Source organism: Aquarana catesbeiana, linkage group LG05, assembly GCF_042186555.1.
Source record: "Aquarana catesbeiana isolate 2022-GZ linkage group LG05, ASM4218655v1, whole genome shotgun sequence".
In the NCBI taxonomy this organism is placed as follows: domain Eukaryota; kingdom Metazoa; phylum Chordata; class Amphibia; order Anura; family Ranidae; genus Aquarana; species Aquarana catesbeiana.
Window position 1 is genome coordinate 527558046 of NC_133328.1, and position 26379 is coordinate 527584424.

The 26379-nt window shown below is 44.1% G+C and overlaps 1 pseudogene; it reads left to right on the plus strand.

Annotated features, from left to right (window-relative positions):
• Positions 1-3990: 3990 nt before the first annotated feature.
• LOC141146065 (NXPE family member 4-like) overlaps positions 3991-26379 on the plus strand; it is a 244817-nt pseudogene continuing 222428 nt past the window's right edge.

The window sequence follows — 26379 nt, forward strand, 5'->3', positions numbered from 1 at the left end:
TCCTAGATTCCCCCAGAGGTTCTCCCCCCAGTGTATAGATTGCATTCATATTTTTGCCACCCAAATGCATTATTTTACATTTTTCTACATTGAACCTCATTTGCCATGTAGTCGCTCACCCCATTAATTTGTTCAGGTCTTTTTGCAAGGTTTCCACATCCTGCGGAGAAGTTATTGCCCTGCTTAGCTTAGTATCGTCTGCAAATACAGAGATTGAACTGTTTATCCCATCCTCCAGGTCGTTTATAAACAAATTAAATAGGATTGGTCCCAGCACAGAACCCTGGGGAACCCCACTACCCACCCCTGACCATTCTGAGTACTCCCCATTTATCACCACCCTCTGAACACGCCCTTGTAGCCAGTTTTCAATCCATGTACTCACCCTATGGTCCATGCCAACGGACCTTCTTTGGTACAGTAAACATTTATGGGGAACTGTGTCAAATGCTTTTGCAAAATCCAGATACACCACGTCTACGGGCCTTCCTTTATCTAGATGGCAACTCACCTCCTCATAGAAGGTTAATAGATTGGTTTGGCAAGAACGATTCTTCATGAATCCATGCTGATTACTGCTAATGATATCATTCTTATTGCTAAAATCTTGTATATAGTCCCTTATCATCCCCTCCTAGAGTTTACATACTATTGATGTTAGGCTAACTGGTCTGTAATTCCCAGGGATGTTTTTTGGGCCCTTTTTAAATATTGGTGCTACATTGGCTTTTCTCCAATCAGCTGGTACCATTTCAGTCAATAGACTGTCTGTAAAAATTAGGAATAACGGTCTGGCAATCACCTGACTGAGCTCCCTAAGTACCCTCGCATGCAAGCCATCTGGTCCCGGTGATTTATTAATGTTAAGTTTCTCAAGTCTAATTTTAATTCCGTCCTCTGTTAACCATGTAGGTGCTTCCTGTGTTGTGTCATGAGGATAAACACTGCAGTTTTGGTTACTGAAGCCCCCCGATTCACTCGTGAATACTGAGGAGAAGAATAAATTCAATACCTTCGCCATCTCCTCATCCTTTGTAACCAGATGTCCTTCCTCATTCTTTATGGAGCCAATATGGTCTGTCCTCCCTTTTTTACTGTTTACATACTTAAAAAATTTCTTGGGATTTTTTTTGCTCTCCTCCGCTATGTGTCTTTCATGTTCTATCTTAGCCATCCTAATTGCACCCTTACATTTCTTATTGCATTCTTTATAGTCTGAATGCTGAGGATGATCCCTCAACCTTATATTTTTTGAAGGCCTTCTCCTTTGCTTTTATATGCATTTATACATTGGAGTTAAGCCATCCAGGATTTTTGTTCGCTCTTTTAAATTTATTACCCAATGGGATACATTGGCTAATGCCCTTATTTAATATGCTCTTAAAGCAAACCCATCTCTCCTCTGTATTCTTTGTTCCTAATATTTTATCCCAATTTATGCCTTTTAGCATGGTTTGTAGTTTAGGAAAGTTGGCTCTTTTGAAATTCAGTGTCTTTGTGTTCCCTTCATGTTTCCTATTTGTGTGATTTATACTGAAACTAATTGACCTGTGATCGCTGTTACCTAAATTGCCCCATATTTCCACATCTGTGATCAGGTCTGTATTGTTGGTAATCAGTAGATCCAGTAATGTTTTATTTCTAGTTGGTGCGTCTACCATCTGACCCATAAAATTGTCCTGCAAGACATTAAGGAACTGGCGAGCCTTAAATGAATGCGCGGTTCCCTCCGCCCAGTCTATGTCTGGATAATTAAAATCCCCCATTATGATAACACTTCCCATCCTTGCTGCTAATCCAATTTGTGATAGGAGATCTATCTCCACTTCCTCCCTCAGGTTAGGGGGCCTATAGCATACTCCCAGTATTATTTTCCCCTTAGCTTCATCCCTTTGGAGCTCTACCCATAAGGATTCCACCTCCTCACTAGCTCCCTCAGTGATGTCATCTCTCACATTCACTTGTACATTATTCTTGATATATAGGCATACCCCTCCCCCTTTTTTACCCTCTCTATCCTTGCGGTATAGGGTATACCCTTGAATGTTTGCCAGCCAATCATGAGAGCTGTTGAACCAGGTCTCTGAAATTCCCACAAAATCCAAATCCTCCTTGTACAACAGTATCTCTAGTTCACCCATCTTGTCCGCCATGCTCCTGGCATTGGTGAACATGCCACATAGTTTAGACCGGTCGCATATTGTCCTCGTATTGGGTGTTTCAAGATTTCAACTAGGACTTGCTACTATACTCACCTTGTGTTTTTGTGCTTTGGTTAACCTACCACTAATGCCCCCAATACTACCCTCTGGAATATCTTCCGCGCTGGCTATCACTGTCTCTGGACCCTCCCCCCCATCGCCTAGTTTAAAAACCCCTCTAACTTTTTGGCCATCTTCATTCCCAGCAGATCTGCACCCTCCTCATTTAGGTGCAGTCCGTCCCTTCTATAGTACCGGTTACTGACTGAGAAGTCGGCCCAGTCCTCCAGGAACCCAAACCCCTCCTTATTACACCAGCTCTTCAGCCACTTGTGTTTACTTCCCTAATCTCCCTCTGCCTTTCTGATGTGGCTCGATGTACCGGTAGTATTCCTGAGTATTTATAGTCCCTAAAATCGTTCTTTAGGACACTCCATCTGCCTCTGACTTTGTCATTGGTGCCAACGTGCACCATGACAGCCGGGTCTTCCCCAGCCCCTCCCAGTAATCTGTCCACAAGATCTGTGATGTGCCGAACCCGAGCGCCCGGTAGACAACATACTGTTCGGCGCTTCAGGTCTTGCTTACGGATTGCCCTCTCTGTCCTTCTAAGAATTGAGTCCCCTACCACCAGAATCTGTCTTTCCTTTCCCTTTGCTGCCCCCCCCCACTCTCACTGGAGGAGTTCTTCCCCTGGCAGCTAGGAGAGTCCCTCATCTCCAGCAGTGCTAGTCCCTGACTGGTTTCACCAATGTCACTCAATGGAGCGTACTTATTGGGATGCTCCAGTCCTGGATCGGCCTTTCTGGCACTTCCCCCTCTACCCCTCCTGACTGTCACCCATCTACTCTTTGCTAGTGCCTGCACCTCTTTGTCTCCACCCGCCTCTGTGCTGGCCCCTGCCGGCACCTGCCGTGTACGTTCCTGGCTCACCTTTAGTATGGAGGGACTTCTCAGTGCTGACAGTTGCTTCCCCAGATTCAGAACCTGGGCTTCCAGGGAAACAATGTGCTTACATTTTGCACAGCAGTATTCGCTCTCGATCAGATGATCAAGGAACGCATACATGCGGCAAGATGTACAAAGAGTCGCCTCTCCATACACGCCGGGCATCTAACCTATTAAATTTAGTGAGGATTTGGGGATTTTACCCTGTCCAAATTACCTAACAGCTAGCTTCCTGGCACTAATACTCAAGACAATACACAGGTACACAACAAGACAATACACAGGTACTCACAGACCTATGTGCAATCACAGGTACTTTTTAATAGCCCTAATTAATTTTGTATCTGGCATAGAGATGGAGGCAAGATGTGTAATATGTGGTGTTTTATTTTCTGATTGTGGAAGATATCACATGGACATATTTGCTTATGTTCTAAAGTGGACTTTATTTTAAATGCAAAGTGGACTTTATTTTGCAATATCATACACTGTTGTTCAAGTGCTTATTTTTGCACGTATATACAAGTATGTTTAAGGCACTAACACTCCAAAGAATTTTTTATGGTGGTGCTGCATGGATTTTATGATCTTGGAGAACTAACCTCAAATCTTCTGTGGATTTAGGCTGCCTGAAATCCTTCTGTCTCTTCATTTAATCCCAGACATACTCGGTCATGTTGGGGTCAGGGTTCTGTGGGGGCCAAATCATCACTTTCAGGACTCCTTGTTCTTCTTTATGCTGAAGATAGTTCTTAATAACATTGGCTGTATGTTTGGGGTCGTTGTCCTGCTGCATAATACATTTGGGGCCAGACACATGCCTCCCTGATGGTGTGGCACGATGGATAAATATCTGTATTTCTCAGCATTGAGGACACCACGGAACCTGACCAAAGCTCCAACTCTTCAGCATAAAGAACAAGGAGTCCTGGAAGTTATGGTTTGGCCCCACTGCGCCCTGATCTCAACATAATCGAGTCTGTCTGGGATTACATGAAGAGACAGAAGGAGTTGAGGCAGCCTACATGCACAGAAGACAGTTCTCCAAGATGTTTGGAACAACCTGCCTGTCGAGTTCCTTCAAAAACTGTGTACAAGTGCAGCTTGCACACAAGTGCAGAATTAATGCAGTTTGGAAGGCATTAGGGTAGTCATGCCAAATATTGATTTTATTTGGATTTCTCTTCTGTTCATTTACTACCCATTTTCCTAATTGATAACAATAAATTATTAAGACTTTTATTTCTGAAAGCATTCTTATTTTGCAGCATTTTTTCACATCTGCCTAAAACATTTGCATAGTACTGGTATACACTATATCTCAAAATGGAACTTAGATTTAGTTTAGAAAAGGGTAATTCCTTCACTGCCTCTTAGCGCTAGTTACATAAACTGACACAGTTAATACATTTAGAAACTCTTTGCACTCTGTACATCTAGAAAGAAGCATTCTTAGAGGTCAAGTTTTATAGAGTAGTTTGCACACTTAACTTTTATGCTTCATTTGACCAGTTACTGCACCAATACCTGGTTTAATGATCAGGGTATCACTGTGTTTGTTAGGCCAGCAAACTCGCCTGACCTAAACCCCATAGAGCAGTGGTCATCAACCCTGTCCTCAGGGCCCATTAACAGGCCAGGTTTTATGTATTACCTTGGGGAGATGCTGACTAGAATACTGCAATCACTGATCAGCAAATGATATCACCTGTGATGTATTTCAGTTATCTTGCAAACCTGGCCTGTTAGTGCTGTTGGGGACCACTGGCATAGAGAATCTGTGGGGTATTGTCAAGGTGGAAGATGAGAGACACCAGACTCAACAAAGCAGATGAGCTGAAGGCCGCTATCAAAGCAACCTGGGCTTCCATAACACCTCAGTAGGGATGAGCCAGATGTTCAAGTCGAACGCAAGTTCGACTTGAACATCGGGTGTTCGCCCGTTTGCCGAACAGCGAACAATATGCGGCAGTTGCAGCAAATTCGAAAGCCGTGGAACGCCGTTAAAGTCTATGGTACACTAACATGAAAAACCAAAAGTGCTAATTTTAAAGCATTATATGCAAGTTATTGCCATAAAAAGTGTATGGGGACCTGGGTCCTGCCCCAGGGGACATGTATCAATGCAAAAAAAAGTTTTAAAAACTGCAGTTTTTTCAGGAGCAGTGATTTTAATAATGCTTAAAGTGAAATAATAAAAATGAAATATTCCTTTAAATATCCTGCCTGGGGGGTGTTCTTAGTCTTCCTGTAAAGTAGCGCAATTTTTCCATGTTTAGAACAGTACAACAGCAAAATGATATTTCTAAAGGAAACATTTTCATTTAAAACTGCTTGTGCCGGTAATGTATTGTCAGGTCCCAGCAATATACATAAAAAATCATTTAAAAAAAAAAGGCCATGGGTTCCCCCAGTCCATTACCAGGCCCTTTTGGGTCTGGTATGAATCTTAAGGGGAACCCCGCACCAAAATTTTAAAAATATGGCGTGGTACGGTTCAGGGGGGGGGTCCTCTCTTGTCCCCCACCTTTTCCTGTGGCCTGCCAGGTTGCATGCCCAAATAAGGATCTGGTATGGATTTTGGGGGGACCCCTAAGCCATTTTTTTTACATTTTGGTGCAGGGTTCCCCTTAATATCCAAACCAGACCTGAAGGGCCTGGTATGGATTTTGGGGGGGACCCCTACGCCCTTTTTTTTACATTTTGGTGCAGGGTTCCATTTAATATCCAAACCAGACCTGAAGGGCCTGGTATGGATTTTGGGGGGACCCCCACACTTTTTTTTTTTACATTTTGGTGTGGGGTTCCCCTTAATATTCATACCAGACCCAAAGGGCCTGGTAATTGACTTGGGGGGGGACCCATGCCATTTTTTTCAATGATTTTTATCTATATTGCTGGTATCTGACAATTCATTACAGTCGCAAGCAGTTTTAAATTACATTTATACCTTGAAATGTAATTTTGCTATGGTACTGTTCTAAACACGGGAAAGATGACTTACTTTACAGGCATACTAAGGACACCCCCGAGCACGATATTTAAAGGAATATTTCATTTTTATTGTTTCACTTTAAGCATTATTAAAATCACTGCTCCTGAAAAAAACAGCTGTTTTTAAAACTTTTTTTGCATTGATAGATATCCCCTGGGGCAGGACCCGGGTCCCCAAACACTTTTTATGGCAATAACCTGCATATAAGCCTTTAAAATTAGCACTTTTGATGTTTCACGTTCGTGTCCCATAGACTTTAACGGTGTTCGCACAAATTTTTTGCCTGTTCACAAGCTCTGGTACGAACCAAACCGGGGGGGTGTTCGGCTCATCCCTACACCTCAGCAGTGCTACAGGCTGATGGCCTCCATGCCACGCCGCATTGATGCAGTAATTCATGCAAAAGAAGCCCCGACCCAGTATTGCGTGCATACCACACTGTACATGGACATACTTTTCAGTAAGCAAACATTTCTGTATTAAAAATCCTTTTTTTTATTGGTCTTATGTAATATTCTAATTTTCTGAGCTACTGAATTTTGGGTTTTCACTAGCTGTAAGCCATAATCATTAAAATTAAAAGAAAAATGCTTGAAAATTTTCCCTCTGTGTGTAACGCATTTATATAAAATATATGAGTTTCACTTTTTGAAAAAAATTACTGAAATAAATTAACTTTTTGATGATATTCTAATTTTACGAGATGCACCTGTATGTAATCTCTAATACTTCTGACACCTATTGAGGTCAAGACTATTAGAAAATCAGTATTGAGTAAAAAAAGTGTCAACCAATCCTTTGCATCGTTATGTGCCAAGAACCTTTAAAAATGTGTTTCAACAAAACACTATCTTACAATAGTGTGTATAACATATTGTGCTTGAAAACTGTTAAACTTCAATCCAAGCAAAGCTAATGTGCAAACTGGACCATGTACACCCTTCATTAATATTCCCAAGGTGCATATTATATTACAAAATGTTCAAAAGTCCACAAAGTGATCATCTTCAACATGAATTTACAAGGTATCATGTGGCACCACAAAGCTGCATCCCCTTCACCTTGTGCCAATCAAATTGCTCAACTTATATTTAGACTTCTAAATTATAGAAGGTCTAATGGCACTTGATATATGCAAGGGTTACAAATGAAGCAGCATTCAGAAGCAATGAACCACAACAGAAAAAAAAGGGTTAACATTATAACACTCCCAGGGGGCAGAGCACACATGTAAGGTAATAGAGACTACAAAAAAAAATAGTGCTCACTGTCACCATATAATGCACTTACTAACCCAAGTAATACTCCAACAGCTGTATTCTCAAACAAGCCTCAATACTTTGCAAAAATTGCCAGTAAAACTTGCCAGTCAGCAGGCTCCACCTGCATTACATCCCTCCGGACTTCCTCAGAAAGCCCTTCTGACTTGCATATTAGCTTTGTTTGGATTGAAGGTTAACAGGTTTCCAGTACAAAAGGTTAAATTAATATAAGATATCATTTGATGATTCACGTTTTTAAAGGTTCTTTCACCCTTCCTATTATTCTTGTTTACGATCATCAAACGTGAAAGTAAAAGAACATTCAGAATTTTTGGTTGTCACCAGAACAGTAATAGAGTTGAAGACTTCCATTGGAGACACTAATTCTGGTGACCTGTGGGGCCCCAATTGATTCCCTTAATTTGTAAGTATTTCCTTTCACCTATAGTGAGTAACACTTACTAAGGGACAGGAAGTGAAGGTAAATCTCCCCAATGGGATACAGAACACAAAAAAAAGTCTGACAGGGGTTATAACCCTCCCTTACTCTATCCTAAATGAAAACGTTTTCCTTATTAGTTCTACTTTTTTTTTGCATCACAAAAAGAAAACTTCAAAACACACAAAACATTCCCACAGAGCCACCCTATTAACCACTTCCCACCTGCCATATAGCAATATGACGTGAGGAAAGTGGTTCAGTTATCCTGACTGAACATAATTTGACATCCAGCAGGATAAGCTGCTAGCGCGCGCCCGCGGGTTGCACAGCGCAGTGATCAGTGGTGTGGTGTTTCAGTCTGACACACTGCATCTCCGATCGAGGTAAAGAGCCTCTGACAGAGGCTCCTTACCACGTGATCAGCTGTATCCAATCACAGCTGATCACAGTGTAAACAGGAAGAGCCATATATTGGCTCCTATGAGTGCCCAGTGCCCATCAGTGCTGCATATCAGTGCCACCTATCAGTGCCGGTCAGTGCAGATTATCAGTGCTAATAAGTGCTGCATATAAGTGCCTCAAATGTCCCTGGAGAACAGAGACCACCACTAAATTAACCAATTGCATGCTGAATTTCTGGGTGTGTGCAAATGTTTTCCTGGCTTCTTCAAATCCAGGATAGGACAGAAAGATCTGAAATGTTTGGGTACTGTGAGGTTTGAAGGAAACCCCCTGAAACTTTCCTGAATGGCTTACAAACCTCCAGGTAGGTGTTGGAAATGTTCCAGAGCCACAAACCTGCAATGGGCAACAGCTATCTTCCTACCTTGTACTTTATACTGAGAAGAGCTTGTTGGAAGACTTGAAGGACTTAGTGTCCCCCCCCCCCACCATACTAAAGGAACATCTATGTGCACAAAAGGAACAGGTGCTTTTCCACAGTGGAGGCTTACACTGCAGGTCTAGAGAAGGCGAGTACTCTCTCCACCTCTCCTATTCTTTTATGTCTTCCAGGCAGATTGCACACACATTTACCGTTTAAGGTAGAAGTTAAGCAACCAGCATTTTAGCTAGAGTCTTCTATGAATAACCAAGGTAACCACAGTTTTCTGGGATGTACTGGCCATATCACGTAATGCATCACAAGGCAAAAAAATCAATTTTAGAAAAGGACACACTGTTACTGCTTGAGCATTGTTAGTGTCCACCAGTCCCTGTGCGCCCAAGCCCCTGTTGCCAGTCAGCCTGCCCTACCTGTCAGTCTGACTTGCTCTTAGTGCTACATTCAGCCTGCCACTGCCTGCTTCATTCAAATTATGTCTGCTTTTGTCAGTTCCAATACACTTCAATTCATTACGCTACAGTCCGGTGTCTTCTGTCCATTCTGCTTCAGTTATGTCTATTACAGTCTATTATATGTCTATTACAGATCAACTCCAGAGATAAAACGATAATTCTCCCACTCTACAAGACTCTGGTCCGGCCGCACCTAAAGTATGCTGTCCAGTTCTGGGCACCAGTCCTCAGGAAGGATGTACTGGAAATGGAGCGAGTACAAAGAAGGACAACAAAGCTAATAAAGGGTCTGGAGGGTCTTAGTTATGAGGAAAGGTTGCGAGCACTGAACTTATTCTCTCTGGAGAAGAGACGCTTGAGAGGGGATATGATTTCAATATACAAATACCGTACTGGTGACCCCACAATAGAAATAAAACTTTTTTGCAGAAGAGAGTTTAACAAGACTCGTGGCCACTCATTAAAATTAGAAGAAAAGAGGTTTAACCTTAAACTACGTAGATGGTTCTTTACTGTAAGAGCGGCAAGGATGTGGAATTCCCTTCCACAGGCGGTGGTCTCAGTGGGAAGCATCGATAGCTTCAAGAGACTATTAGATAAGCACCTGAATGACCGCAACATACAGGGATATACAATGTAATACTGACACATAATCACACATAGGTTGGACTTGATGGACTTGTGTCTTTTTTCAACCTCACCTACTATGTAACTATGTACAGTCCAGTGCACTACTGGCTGGTTGGCTACTGTCCCATTTAATAGATATGGGGGTTTCTTTCTTTTGATTTTGCCACTCTATCCTACACATGGAGGACATAGTTATTGGTAAGCAACACATATCCCATTTGTTTCGGGAAAATCTCATGCACATGCTCACAACCAGCACTTAGGTTATGCTTGCCATAGGCTTTGCATTGGCACCATTTTCTGTTGTTTTTGCTCGTTTTTTTTTTTTTTCTCGCCATTATCAAGCATTTTTTTGTAATTCACAGTACTTCCCTTTCACTATGCCCACTAATTGTAGGATTGCTCTGCATAATGTGTTGGTTTAAACATCATTTCACAGTCTGCTATTAAAGGATTCATGAAAATACCTCTATTTACATTTACACTGCAGTTGTATAGGCTCTGCAAAATATGTAGATTTACTCAATACTATTACATAGTTTGTTTTGGCAGGACTTGTGACAACATTTACTGTAGATATGTATATTTACATTCATATTATAGTTGACCATGCTTTGCATTACATGGAGATTATCAATTACTGCTTTACAGCCTGCTACAACAGGATTCATGAGAATACTTAGATATGTATATTTATATTTACATTGCAGTGGTCTATCCCGAATGCTGAGACACATCAGTGGACACTACTGTCACTACTGAGTCATGTCTGTCCCTCGCATGTTCCCCCAGTGGTTTTCTGTCGGCTCTATCCCTCCAGCTCCTGGGCCGAATGTATCCCGTGGCAGCCTCCTGGGGGGATCACTTTTAGCATGGAGCTCCAGTAGGGCCTCTATTTGCAAAAAAAAATATTTTAGGTGATTAGGGATGAGCTTCAAGTTCGAGTCGAACTCATGTTTGACTCGAACATTGGCTGTTCCCAAGTTCGCTGAACAGCGAACAATTTGGGGTGTTCGCAGCAAATTCGAATGCCGCAGAACACCCTTTAAAAGTCTATGGGAGGAATCAAAAGCGCTAATTTTAAAGGCTTATATTCATGGTATTGTCATAAAAAGTGTTTGGGGACCTGGGTCCTGCCCCAGGGGACATGGATCAATGCAAAAAAAGAACTTTTACATATCTACGTAGTACTGTTTACATGCATGTGGGATCAAATAAACATAGATTAGGCAGCAATATCCTGTACGTAGGGTTGAGCCGAACAGCCCCCAGTTTGGTTCGCACCAGAACCTGCGAACGGACCGAAAATTTGCATGAACGTTAGAACCCCATTGACGTCTATGGGACTCGAACGTTCGAAATCAAAAGTGCTCATTTTAAAGGCTAATTTGCATGGTATTGTCGTAAAAAGGGTTTGGGGACCCGGGTCCTGCCCCAGGGGACATGTATCAATGCAAAAAAACTTTTAAAAACGGCCGTTTTTTCAGGAGCAGTGATTTTAATAATGCTTAAAGTGAAACAATAAAAGTGTAATATCCCTTTAAATTTCATACCTGGGGGGTGTCTATAGTATGCTTGTAAAGGGGCGCATGTTTTCTGTGTTTAGAACAGTCTGACAGCAAAATGACATTTCAAAGGAAAAAAAGTCATTTAAACTACTCGCGGCTATTAATGACTTGCCGGTCCGACAATACACATAAAAGTTCATTGATAAAAATGGCATGGGAATTCCCCACAGGGGAACCCCGAACCAAAATTTAAAAAAAATGACGTGGGGGTCCCCCTAAATTCCATACTAGGCCCTTCAGGTCTGGTATGGATATTAAGGGGAACTCCGAACAAAAAAAAATGGCATGGTGTCCCCCTCAAAATCTATACCAGACCCTTCAGGTCTAGTATGGATTTTAAGGGGAACCCCGTGCCAAAATTTAAAAATAAAAAGGCGTGGGGTCCCCCCAAAAATCCATACCAGACCCTTATCCGAACACAACCTGGCAGGCCGCAGGAAAAGAGGGGGGGCGAGAGAGCACCTCCCCCTTCTTGAACCGTACCAGGCCACATGCCCTCAATATTGGGAGGGTGCTTTGGGGTAGCCCCCCAAAACACCTTGTCCCCATGTTGATGAGGACAAGGGCCTCATCCCCACAACCCTGGCCGGTGGTTGTGGGGGTCTACGGGCGTGGGCTTATCAGAATCTGGAAGCCCCCTTTAACAAGGGGACCCCCATATCTCGGCCCTCCCCCCCTGTGTGAAATGGTAAGGTGGTACAAAAGTACCCCTACCATTTCACAAAAAAACTGTCAAAAATGTTAAAAATGATAAGAGAAAGTTTTTGACCATACCTTTATTTAAATGCTTCTTCTTTCTTCTATCTTCCTTCGGTTTCTTCCTCCATCTTCTTCTTCTTCTGCTTCGTCTGGTTCTTCCTCTGGTGTTCTCGTCCGGCATCTTCCTCTGCGGCATCGGCGTCTTCTTCCCTTCTTCTCCTCAGGCCGCTCCACATCCATGATGGCATGGAGGGAGGCTCCCGCTCTTCTCTTCATCTTCTTCTCTCATCTTCTTCTCTTCATATTCTTTTGGGGCCGCTCCGCATCCATGATGTGAAGCTTCTCCCCTTCTGACGGTTCTTAAATAATGGGGGGGCCACCCGGTGACCCCGCCCCCCTCTGACGCACGGGGACTTGACGGGACTTCCCTGTGGCATTCCCTGTGACGCCACAGGGAAGTCCCGTCAAGCCCCCGTTATTTAAGAACCGTCAGAAGAGGAGAAGCGTCACACAGCGGGAGCCTCCCTCCATGCCATCATGGATGCGGAGCTGCCTGAAGAGAAGATGAAGAGAAGAAGATGAAGAGAAGAGCGGGAGCCTCCCTCCATGCCATCATGGATGCGGAGCGGCCTGAGGAGAAGAAGGGAAGAAGACGCCGAGGAGGAAGATGCCGGACGAGAACACCGGAGGAAGAACCAGAAGAACCAGAAGAAGAAGAAGAAGATGGAGGAAGAAACCGAAGGAAGATAGAAGATAGAAGAAAGAAGAAGCATTTAAATAAAGGAATTGTCAAAAACTGTCTCTTGTCATTTTTAACATTTTTGACAGTTTTTTAGTGAAATGGTAGGAAAGTACACCCTTACCATTTCACACAGGGGGAGGGCCGGGATCTGGGGGTCCCCTTGTTAAAGGGGGCTTACAGATTCCGATAAGCCCCCTGCCCACAGACCCCCACAACCACCGGCCAGGGTTGTGGGGATGAGGCCCTTGTCCTCATCAAGATGGGGACAAGGTGTTTTGGGGGGCTACCCCAAAGCACCCTCCCAATGTTGAGGGCATGTGGCCTGGTATGGTTCAGGAGGGGGGGCGCTCTCTCATCCCCCCCTCTTTTCCTGCGGCCTGCCAGGTTGCGTGCTCAGATAAGGGTCTGGTATGGATTTATAGGGGGACCCCACGCCGTTTTTTTTTTAAATTTTGGTTCGGGGTTTCCCTGTGGGGAATTTGCATGCCTTTTTTTTCAATGAACTTCTATGTGTATTGTCGGACCGGCAATGCATTAATAGCCGCGAGTAGTTTTAAATGACTTTTTTTCCTTTGAAATGTCATTTTGCTGTCAGACTGTTCTTTCAAAATGTTTTATTAGTTTTCAAAAAGGATACAAACAATATGCAATAATGAAAAGAAAAACAAAATGATCCAAAAATGCCTGATAACATTAAATAGGGATCTAGCTCAAATCAAACATAGTAACAGGATCTTAGTAAGCAGTTATAACTCTTATACTTATGGAAAATCCGTCCGACCCTCGGACAAAAGATGGGAGGGGCAAGGAGAGATTCCGCCGGCATCCCAAGAGGGATCACGCTGTGACCGGCCAAATCTCGATGAGCCCCCTAAATGCTGTCAGACTGTTCTAAACACGGAAAGCTGTACTTTGAAGTACGTGTTACAGGACAGTATGATTTTTACAGGCGGTCTCATTAACAGCATACCGTGTATCACGTATTTGTTTTTTTTTTCTACTGCAATTAGCTTGGCATACACACAGCAGTTACACCCCAACCTAATTTATTTTAGTTTGAGAAAAGTTTTTTTTTTTTTTTTTTTTTTCAGGTAGTTTTTAGCAGACACAAATGTGAGGACCACGATATGCAAGTAACAGAGAGCACAGAGCTAGGGCTTTACCACAAGAATTAAGACACTGCAGAGGATACAACAGTGTAAAATTGGCCAGCTACAGGACAGTTTTAATAAGACACGAAGGACATGACTGCTGTATATCTTATTTTATCTATGGGGATTTGGTGCTGTAAATGTGAGTAACATAATGTGAGGCATAAGCGTGCCCACGGCGTGTGTGCCCAGGCACACCCTAATCATCTCTGTGCTCTCATTGTGCTAGTTGTGACTGTTGTGAGCGGCGAGCCTGCGACATTGTCTGTGTAGCAGTAGCTCATGTCACCACTGGCCTGGGTTGGTCCAGGCAAGCAAAAACATCTGTGTGCTGCACTGCTGCGAGTGGAAGGCGATGCCAGGGACTAGGGAGTCGCCGGGACCACAGCTACGGCAGAGTGATCCAGCCGCATTTGCCGATGGGTCTTCTATAGTTCCGGCAGCACAGGTCCTGCAGGTGGCGGAGTGATATACATCATTGGCGCTACGATTTGGATCTGAAACACAAGCCCCATCGTCACCTCGCATCTACAGATGATTCGAATCTAGTCGCATCATCAGCGCAATGACTCGGATCCTCGACAATACCAACTCCACCAACCGATCTGAGTCCAGTCACAGCACCGGCTCAACGATTCGGATCCTTGGCAATACAACTTCACCGATCAATGCAAGTCCAGTCGCAGCACCGGCGAAAATGATTCAGATCCTCGGCAATGCAAACTTCACTAACCGATCCGACTCCAGTCGTAGCACAGGCTCAACGATTCAGATCCCTGGCAATACAACTTCACTGACTGATCCGAGTACAGTCGCAGCACCGGCTCAATGATTCGGATTCTTGGCAACGCAAACTTCAGCAACCAATCCGAATCCAGTCGCATCACCGGCTCAACGATTCGGATCCCTCACAAACAATACCACCAGCACTCACACTCCAGCCCGGTTCGAACTAGTCACATCACTGACACAAATACAGTAGTACTTACGATTCGCATCCCTAAACCTTCCATTCTTTCATGCATAAACATACACACCATCTATTTGTACCAATGCTGCCCACAGTTATTCCTACATAATCAAATTTCTGCTAAACTTTATTTCGCCTTCCAAAGGCTGCTTACTTGCAATCGCTGCAAACATTTACGCAAATGGCTCAAAACGGCCACTCATCTCCAGTAGCAACACAGCTACTCACCGATTTCTCGATCGCTTTCCCCTTTTAGGTCAGTAGAGTTTTCCAGTTGGTCCATCCTGCACCAGCTTTTGGACAGTATCTTCTCAAGTAAAAAAAAAATAAAACTTGTCGAGGGCTTGCATCTCTTCACCATGGGACTAACTTCTGCCCCGAACAGCTCTTAGCACCCCCTAAGGAAACATTTTTCCTTATGTCACCCCTACTACAGATTCCCGGTCAACCCAGGTCTCGACCCCAACCAAGACTCCACTACTAGGGCTTCAAGTCAGGTGCATAGTTCAAAGGGATCTCCCCTTGCTTTTCTCTTAAACTCTTTCACAACATATTTTACTTTACAAGATTTGACTTGCTCCCGAGGCGTTAGTAACTGTCACATACTTCTGTGCTTATCACTCTGTTTTCAAAGATCGATCTGAGATCCTTCACCATGCAGACAAGGTCGCCTAACGTCCACCTTGCTGGCAGTGCAAGCGTTAGCAGACTGAACATATGTCAATAAACTACAGATTGAAACATTCCTACTTAGAATACCAGACTTCAGCTACCTGCCCCAGTCCGCCCTGGGGGGCTCTGATTCATTAGTCTGTGCCGAGCACAGACGACACCTGAGCTATCGGTTACCTAGCTAGTTACCTCCTGGCTCCTATCCTTTATTTTTTCTTCTGCTTTCCATCTCATCTACCCAAACATCTATCCCCTCCTACCTTTACAACTTATCTAAAACATATGCATTCCCCCCCCTATATTAGTTGACGCCTTGTCGCAGGCCGACAGTGATGACTTCGCCTCCGCCTGCCGTCACCCGGGGCAGGCTCAGCAAACGACGGCTCGCAGTCTCTCAGAGCTTGGACCATACCCAAGCTTACAGCAGAACTGCGGCGCAGGAGTATTCCCTACCCTGCGACTGCTAGGAAAGCTGAGCTCTTTAGGCTGCTGTTTCCTCCGCCAGTGGCAGCCCAACCAGGCACTCAGGCGTCACTGCAGTCAATTTGCTCAGCAATTACTCAGCTGCACTCCTTGGTAACCACACTGTTGGAAGCAGTCTCCGACGTCCAGGCAAGAGTGGGAACCCTGGAGGTACATCAAACTGCGCCCCCCACCATCTACAGTCACCGCTGTCACCCCCATGCCTCTCCTTACAGGTACACCCGACATCTGCACCTATGTCTTCCCTGCACATCTCGTCCCAGCAGTTATCAGGAAGGACATCATGGATGGGAAGGACGTTAACTTAGCATCCCTCCTCATCGCAGTACACGACTTGGCCGAAAACAAGTCCTATTCATGGGGGGAGGTCTCTGTCGTCCTGAAGGCTAAAGACAATAGGCTTACCATACCATAGGCTTACCCACAAACTCACTATTACTATTGTGCTGGCCTTTGGGATGCTCAGGATCCCAACAGGAGGGAAGAGCTGGATCTATACTTACATGCAGTAGTGGATCTAGGTTATAAATATGGAGGATGCTCATTTTATGACTACCACAGGTCATTTTCAGCTAAAGCAGCAGCCAGACTCTCCCAGTTCCAGGCAACTACCAACTGGAGCATCATAGAAACAGAGCTGTTCTATCGCCATTTCGCTGGCCTACGTTCCCCACTCTGTACTAACTGCCAGTCTTCTACCCATATGGCTAACTGGTGCTCCAGATGGCAGACGCCCCCCCAACTTTCCCTCCATCTCTAGTGCCGCTCACAACCCAATGGCATTTACTCAGCCATCCCAGGCAGACAGATTAGGACGACCCATGCATGCACTAGGGGGCGACTAGGGAGCGCAGCCATATGCAACAATTTCAAATTCGGGGGTTGTAACTTCCCTCACTGCAAACACCTTCATATCTGCCTCACATGTCACAAAGCTCACCCCAGAAACACCTGTGGTGTCAAACAGCTTAATTCCGCATGACTAGGCCGAGTGCACGTCGGATGGCTCGGGTTTTACCTTTCCTCATACCCAACACCTTCACTGGCTGCCTGCCTCGTCCAGGGATTCACTACAGGCTTTCACACCAGACTTATCACACTCCCCAGCACAACTCATGAGTGCACGAACCTGCTTTCAGCCACTACCGACGAGGAAGCCATCACCACCCTGCTGCAGACCGAACTAGACCGGGGGTACATGATCGGTCCCTTTACACATTCACCTTTCTCTATATGGAGAGTCAGCCCTATTGGGCTTGTCAAGGGCAAGTTTTCAAATAAACTTTGTTTAGTCTATGATTTGTCCACGCCTCATTGTTCCCACATACCCAGTTTAAATTCCCTCATACCTTCAGAAGAGTTTTCACTTAAATATTCATATGTAGACTTAGCTATTCAATCTATCATTTATGTAGGAGTAGGCGCTTGGCTGTCATTTTGGATGCATTCAAGTTGTTACCAATCGAACCGTATCTATGGCGATGGCATGGAATTAAGTGGAAAGGCTCGTACTATTTCATCACCAAATTAACTTTCGGCTCCAAAAGCAGCCCATGGCTGTTTTGACACATTTGCTCAGTCCCTTTCCTGGATCCTGTCACATCACGCGTCCTGTGAGAAAAAGATTCACTACTTAGACGACTTCCTACTCATAGAGAAACCTAGCGAGCCCCCAATAAATCTAAACGGCCTAAGACAGATCTTCCACAATCTTAACGTGCCTATACTAGAAAAGAAAGTGGAAGGCCCGGCACAGATCGTCACCTTCTTGGCTGTCCTACTCGACACTCACGCCATGCAGGCTAGCCTGCCTCCCGAGAAGTTGACCCACATCAGGACAGTCATCCATGCCTTCACCAGTACTCAAGGCTGCACTAAGAGGCAACTACAATCCTTGCTTGGCATGCTTAACTTTGCCATAAGGATAATCCCTCAAGGGCGATCCTTTGTCTCCCGCCTCCTGGTGTTCCTCTCCCAGGTACAAGACCCTGACCAAATCCTTAAACTAGATGAAGCAGCAATAGCTGATGTGGCCATGTGGGACGATTTTTTAACAAACTGGAATGGCATTTCGATGTTCATTCCATCAGCATCTCCCACTTCACCCCAGATAGTCACGGATGCCGCAGCCTCCACAGGCTTTGCAGCAATTTTTGGCCATCACTGGTTTGCAGGACCATGGCTGCCAGAAATACTCTCGATTTCCCAGGTTCAGTCAATCCTCCTCGTTGTTCGAGATCTACCCCATTGTTGCAGCAACTCAAGTCTGGGGCAACAATTGGGCAGGACAAACAGTGACATTTGCCACAGACAATCAAGCCACAGCCAGTATCATAAATAAAGGCCGGTCCAAGTCCTTGGCCATCATGTCCTTCCTATGCAGGCTGGTGCAACTGTCACTACAGCACCAATTTAACGTCCTCTGTGTCCACATCCCAGGCAAATGCAACACCTCGGCCGACGCTCTATCCCATCTTAACTGTACAACATTCTTTTCGCAGGAACCTGGAGCCGACCCGACCATGTCTGTTATCCCACATTGGTCGCAGCTAACCCTGGGTTGAAGCAACCCCTTTATGACGCTACTAGTCTAATTAACCTGTCATTATCTCACAACACACTGAAAGCCTACCGTACTGCCTGGAAGATCTATCACAGATTTCTAGCTGCTACACCCGGGGCAATACCAGGAGATCTCCATCACATTCTGGCCTTCATATAGTACTGCCACGCTCAGCTGGCATTGTCATACAATACCATTAGACTCTACCTAGCTGGCATCCAGCATTTCATCTCCTTACAAGATCCTACCAAACCATCTTTGTTCGCTGCCCATGCAGTCAAGGCCATCCTGCGAGGTATTCACAAACAGCCCCAAATCAGCGGCAAATGCTTACCGGTCACCAGTGCCATATTCCGAGACATGTCCACTATCCTCTCACGTTCCCCTTTGGTTTATTACCCAGCTTGGTCATCCAAGCAGCCATCTACCTGGCATTCTACGGCTTTCTACGCCCCAGCGAGTTCAGTCACCGGCCCCAGTCATAAGGTGTTACTTAGACGCCACCTCACGCGTCACCACAGTCACTTCATCTTGCACCTCGCGGTGTCTAAGACACAACAGTCCGGCCTGGGGGTTGACACCAAGCTCTTCAGAACTTACAATGCCTGGTGCCCCGTAGCCATTCTAGATCAGTTATTAGCTCATCTGTCTGATCCCTCGCAGGACAGCCCATTGCTACCGTTCCCGATTAGCCCTCTAAGTACCAACTAGTTCACTACTCACATCAGGACCCTTTTGCGCAACTTAAGCCTTGACCCAGCCGTTTTTCTTGACATTCTTTCTGCATTTAAGCAGCATCAGCAGCCTCACGAAACGGGGTCCCGGATCACGTGATCAGAAAAATGGGCAGGTGGAAATCCACCTGCTTCGCTCGATACATCCCAAACCCACAAGCAGAAATTTCACGAGTCTTTAGCAAGCCTGCTCTGTAGTATGTCAGTAAACTTAAATAAATAATTACCTCCCTAACCAAGTCTTTTTGCGCCCTTCTCTGGCATACCGCCTAGCAGACCTGGGTTTACCGTACAGCAGGCCAGGGCACACTTCAGGTCTATTTTTTATGTTGTTAGTCTTGTGACATGTTTATGTGCTTCATATAATATTACATATGCAATTCAAATTAGTATGGACCCTGCCGGGCTTGTCAAGTGTGTGTGTATATGTGTGTATGTATATGTGTGTGTGTGTGTGTGTGTGTGTGTGTGTGTGTGTGTGTATATATATATATATATATAATGTATGTGTATGTATGTGTGTATATATATATATATATAATGTGTATGTGTGTGTGTGTGTATATATATATATATATATATATATATATATATATATATATATATATATATATATATATATATATATATATATACTGGTATATATATATATATATAAATTTTTTTGCCCATACATGCATTAAATTGATTCTTAAATGTCATTTTTTTTTTAAACTGTTCTCACACGTGTTAAAAATAACGTTTCGATAATGTTATTTTATTTTAACGTGAGAACAATTTAAGAATATTCCATTTAAAAATCAACTTAACCACGACCTTTGGAAGATTTTTCCCCTTCATGACCAGGCCATTTTTGTTATTTAACTGCTCTACTGACAATTGCGCAGCCATGCAATACTTTTTTTATTTTTTATTAAACACAAACAGAATGAAAAATTGAAAAAAAAAAAACATATTTTCTACTTACTACTGTTACTACTACTGTTATAAAACCTATCCAATAAATTCAATTTTCTTCAAAAATTTAGGCCAAAATGTATTCTACTACATGTCTTTGGTATAAAAAAAAGTCCTAAGAGTATATCAACTACTTCCCGTATGCCCACAGCCCCAATATATGGCAGACAGGAAGCAGTGCCAATGTGGGGTAAGGTACCTGTACGTCAGCCCACATTAGAGACTCCTGCACGGCTCACAGAGCGCGCACCTGGGAGACCTGTGATCAGTGTGTGCCCTGGACACAGTGAATCCCATTACCGCTGGTCTTGTACCATGTGACTGCTGTGTCCAATCAAAGCATCCTGATCACTGCCATACCCCATACCAGCATCCTGATCAATTGCAATATATATGCGGTATACCATAGTTTGTAGACTGTATAACTTTCACACAGACCAAATCTGGAGAGATCTATTGTTACTGGGGGGGTGTCTATTGTTGCTGGTGAATCTATAGTTATCGTGAGGGATTTAATGTTGCTGGGGACATGTCTTGTTCCTGGGGGGATCTATTGTTGCTGGGGATCTAACAAGTTTATTTAAAGCAGTAAATATGTGTGTATGTGTGTATATATATATATATATATATATATATATATATATATATATATATATATATATATACACACACACACACACACAGACGCATGTGTGTTTGAGCTTTGGTTTGAGGTGCACACCCTAATGCATTAGGCGGCGCATGCCTATGATACGAGGTCAAGGGTGTTGCCATCAGAATGAGTAGAAGCCTGTACCCATTGCATCAAGTCAAATGAAGAGGTTAGACTAAGAAGTTTAGAAGTAGCAGGAGTGTTTGTATTAGCAGGGATGTTGAAATTACTGAGAAGCATTGTGCGAATTTCCGAAGAGAGAAAGTAGGGTAGCCAGGCAGAAAACTCAAGGAAAGTCGCTAATGATCCAGGGGCTTTACTCAGTGGGAGATCGCTCAGCTGAGCAGGCGGATGACAGGTCCGTCTTCGCTCACTGTGCAGAGTGGAGACAATTCTGCTCTCCCCTATGGGAAAATCAGATGAAAATGGACCGCCTGTCCGTTTTCACCCGATCTAATCCGATCCTCCAGACGAATGGATTTGGTGGATGGGATCGAATCGGATAGCAGACGGTGTCAGCGGGCATGTCACTGCTGACATCCGCTGTGCTATGGGGTGAAAGGAGGGTCCAATCGGGTCCGTCTGAAAAACTGACAGGCGGACCTGATCAGACCTGATCAGCCCATGTGAAAGGACCCTAACAAAGCAGCAGCCTGCCTCAAACAGGTATTTCCAGGAGCACGTGGGCAGTAATGAGTGAATGACTGAAAAAGGCACTATCAACATATAAAAAAAAAAAACACAATAGTAATAAAAACTCCAAAATACTGCCTCTAAAACAAACCTCACTTTTTCAAGCTTAAGCCATGCAGAAAAAAAAAATAAAGCGATAAAAGAAAAATATAAATAAATAAATATATACAGTAGGGACGGAAAGTATTCAGACCCCCCTTAAATTTTTCACTCTTTGTTATATTGCAGCCATTTGCTAAAATCATTTAAGTTCATTTTTTGTCCTCATTAATGTACACACAGCACCCCATATTGACAGAAAAACACAGAATTGTTGACATTTTTGCAGATTTATTAAAAAAGGAAAACTGAAATATCACATGGTCCTAAGTATTCAGACCCTTTGCTCAGTATTTAGGAAAAGCACCCTTTTAATCTAATACAGCCATGAGTCTTTTTGGGAAAGATGCAACAAGTTTTTCACACCTGGATTTGGGGATCCTCTGCCATTCCTCCTTGCAGATCCTCTCCAGTTCTGTCAGGTTGGATGGTAAACATTGGTGGACAGCCATTTTTAGGTCTCTCCAAAGATGCTCAATTGGGTTTAAGTCAGGGCTCTGGCTGGGCCATTCAAGAACAGTCACGGAGTTGTTGTGAAGCCACTCTTTCATTATTTTAGCTGTGTGCTTAGGGTCATTGTCTTGTTGGAAGGCAAACCTTCGGCCCAGTCTGAGGTCCCGAGCACTCTGGAGAAGGTTTTCATCCAGGATATCCCTGTACTTGGCCGCATTCATCTTTCCCTTGATTGCAACCAGTCGTCCTGTCCCTGCAGCTGAAAAACACCCCCACAGCATGATGCTGCCACCACCATGCTTCACTGTTGGGACTGTATTGGACAGGTGATGAGCAGTGCCTGGTTTTCTCCACACATACCGCTTAGAATTAAGGCCAAAAAGTTCTATCTTGATCTCATCAGACCAGAGAATCTTATTTCTCACCATCTTGGAGTCCTTCAGGTGTTTTTTTAGTAAACTCTGTGTGGGCTTTCATGTGTCTTGCACTGAGGAGAGGCTTCTGTCGGGCCACTCTGCCATAAAGCCCCGACTGGTGGAGGGCTGCAGTGATGGTTGACTTTCTACAACTTTCTCCCATCTCCCGACTGCATCTCTGGAGCTCAGCCACAGTGATCTTTGGGTTCTTCTTTACCTCTCTCACCAAGGCTCTTCTCCCCCCGATAGCTCAGTTTGGCCAGACGGCCATCTCTAGGAAGGGTTCTGGTCGTCCCAAACATCTTCTATTTAAGGATTATGGAGGCCACTGTGCTCTTAGGAACCTTAAGTGCAGCAGACATTTTTTTTGTAACCTTGGGCAGATCTGTGCCTTGCCACAATTCTGTCTCTGAGCTCTTCAGGCAGTTCCTTTTGACCTCATGATTCTCATTTGCTCTGACATGCACTGTGAGCTGTAAGGTCTTATATAGACAGGTGTGTGGCTTTCCTAATAAAGTCCAATCAGTATAATCAAACGTAGCTGGACTCAAATGAAGGTGTAGAACCATCTCAAGGATGATTAGAAGAAATGGACAGCACCTGAGTTAAATATACGAGTGTCACAGCAAAGGGTCTGAATACTTAGGACCATGTGATATTTCAGTTTTCCTTTTTTAATAAATCTGCAAAAATGTCAACAATTCTGTGTTTTTCTGTCAATATGGGGTGCTGTGTGTACATTAATGAGGAAAAAAAAATGAACTTAAATGATTTTAGAAAATGGCTGCAATATAACAGACTGAAAAATTTAAGGGGGTCCGAATAATTTCTGTGCCCACCGTGTGTGTGTGTGTGTGTGTATATGTATATTATATTATCTATCTATCTATCTATCTATCTATCTATCTATCTATCTATCTATCTATCTATCTATCTATCTATCTATCCCCAAAATAAATGAAAACCACAAAATACCACCTCCCAAAACCGAAGCCCGCCTTTCTTTTATAGAAAAGTTTTATTTTTTTTATAAGACTCCTACTAACCTAGGTGGATGCAGCATCAGTCCGCCGATGCCTCTACACTGAGAACCGAGCGATCGTACACCACCGATCACTCGGTTCTCACAGCTCCCTGAGCAGAAAGCTGGTGACTGTCACCAGCTCTCTGCTCTGCCCCCTCACTAGAACGCTGGGCTGTGGAGGGGGCAGAGCAGTTGGCTCAAACTCTCGGGCTCACTGAGATGCTGAGTCGGGTGTCAGTCCAGGGATCTGGGCAGATCCCGACTCTGACTTCAGCCCTCTCTCTGCTGAAAATGGGTCACTGGAGTACAAAACGAACTACACTCCTGTGATCCCCAGGAGAAGTACAGCCAAACAAGCTTTGGCTGTAATTCTCCTTTAAGGTAAGCATTGCAGCAAAAAAGGTGACCGCTGACGTTAACCACAAAATAAATCAAGAAGAACAAGAAAAATCTAGCAATCGGGAATATAGTACAGTTTCCTACCTGATCCTAATCTCTCACCTTTGCAGTTTGTTAGCTTTCCTTATGCATTCCCATACCTCCAAACTTTTGAACTTCAGAATGAGGGACACTCAAAAAGAATGAAGAGCTTCCATTACAAATGGTTTTGCATGAACTATGGAAGTGTTGCACACAAAGTGTAGAATGATTCAGGAGTCCATTATGCACAGTGTCACAGAACATCCCACACTCCAGAATACAAGTCTTTTTCATACAGTAGAAGAGGAGGTTCCCCCCTCCTGCTCATATTACTCTAACAATACTCCTGTAACAAATTAACATGAGCTAATTAACTAATCCCTTTAAGCAGCCGATGTGACTCTGTGACTGTCAGGATTTCACTACAGGCCAGACTTGTCACCAAGCTTCACACAGTACATTATACATTAGTACAACCACAGGACATTTTCTCACAATAGCAGGAGCTCCACTAGGAGTCGGCCCGTCTCCTACATTGTACAGAGGACAATGTGATCAGCTCTCTCAATTAACCAACATGTTGAGTTCAGAATAAAACAAACCAAGAATAGTCTCTACATACATCCTGGGAGATATTGTGGACAAATATCACTGTTCCATTTTAAGTAGTCCAAGATATATTTTCTCACTCACCCTGTGCCAGGATAGCACAGGGTGACTTAGACATAAGAGGTGTATGGGGAGCTAAAACAAGGGCATCCCATACTTTCCAAGGCATTCTGGGTTCCACGGGTCCTCCTGTCCCACACAGGGTTCAGGAATGCGTTACGTGCAGAGTTCAGGGTTCATGAGTACACTATGCACACAATGCAGAGATCATGAGTTTTGTGCTAGGTACACAATGCAGAGATTAGGCGTGCACTATGTACACAATGGAGGGATCAGGAGGGCACTGCGTACACAGTGGAGGGATCAGGAGTGCACTACGTACACAGTGGAGGGATCAGGCGTGCACTACGTACACAGTGGAGGGATCAGGTGTGCACTACGTACACAGTGGAGGGATCAGGCGTGCACTACGTACACAGTGGAGGGATCAGGCGTGCACTACGTACACAGTGGAGGGATCAGGCGTGCACTACGTACACAGTGGAGGGATCAGGCGTGCACTACGTACACAGTGGAGGGATCAGGCGTGCACTACATACACAGTGGAGGGATCAGGCGTGCACTACGTACACAGTGGAGGGATCAGGCGTGCACTACGTACACAGTGGAGGGATCAGGCGTGCACTACGTACACAGTGGAGGGATCAGGCGTGCACTATGTACACAGTAACAAGAGCCCTTGTTACTAAAGTGTGGTAAACATAACATAGGTTTAGTAGAATCCCACAAGACAATATCCTGTCATTTTTCACTACATTCTTTTTGTATTGTGACACCAGCAACATTTATGTTACAGATGATGGATGGATGGACAGAACACTCAGACATGCCAGATTATTTTCTCCCTGTCAGTCTATGTAAGTACCATATGACTTGTGCTGGCAGAAAGGAATACAATCTGTCTGTGTTCTGTATGCCTCACAGACAATCTTTATCACAAGTCTTGCTGGTGTCAGTATACAAGCCTGGAGGGATTGGATGAACGTTTTTGTTCCCTGGAGCTCCATGCTGGCAGCAGTGCAGGGTAACACAACTTTCTGTTTGTCAGTGCCAGGGCTCAGGAATCTGTCTGCTTCTTATGCCCCGTACACACGGTTGGATTTTCCGATAGAAAATGTCCGATCGGAGTGTGTTGTCGGAAATTCCGACCGTGTGTGGGCTCCATCGGACATTTTCCATCGGATTTTCCGACACACAAAGTTGGACAGCAGGAGATAAAATTTTCTGACAACAAAATCCGATCGCGTCAATTACGACCGTGTGTGGCCTGTTCCGACGCACAAAGTGCCACGCATACTCAGAAGAAATTCCGAGACGGGACAGCTCATTCTGGTAAACTTAGCGTTCGCAATGGATACAGCACTTTCGTCACGCTGCAATGTTAAAAATGGTTTAATACAGCGCACTCTCTTCTTCTTTATAATGTGACAAGAATTAAGTAGTTTTGCTGCTCATATTCACACACACTTCTCACAAACTTCTTTTGTTAATATTTATCGGGATTCCCTCAATATATTTTGATTTCTCATATCTGACAACATATTTTTGTATATTTTTTATATATTTTTGGGCTTTAATGTAGATTCTTTTTTTGTGTTTCTATTTTATTTTTTTTATTTTTGCGATTTTGATTTGTACTC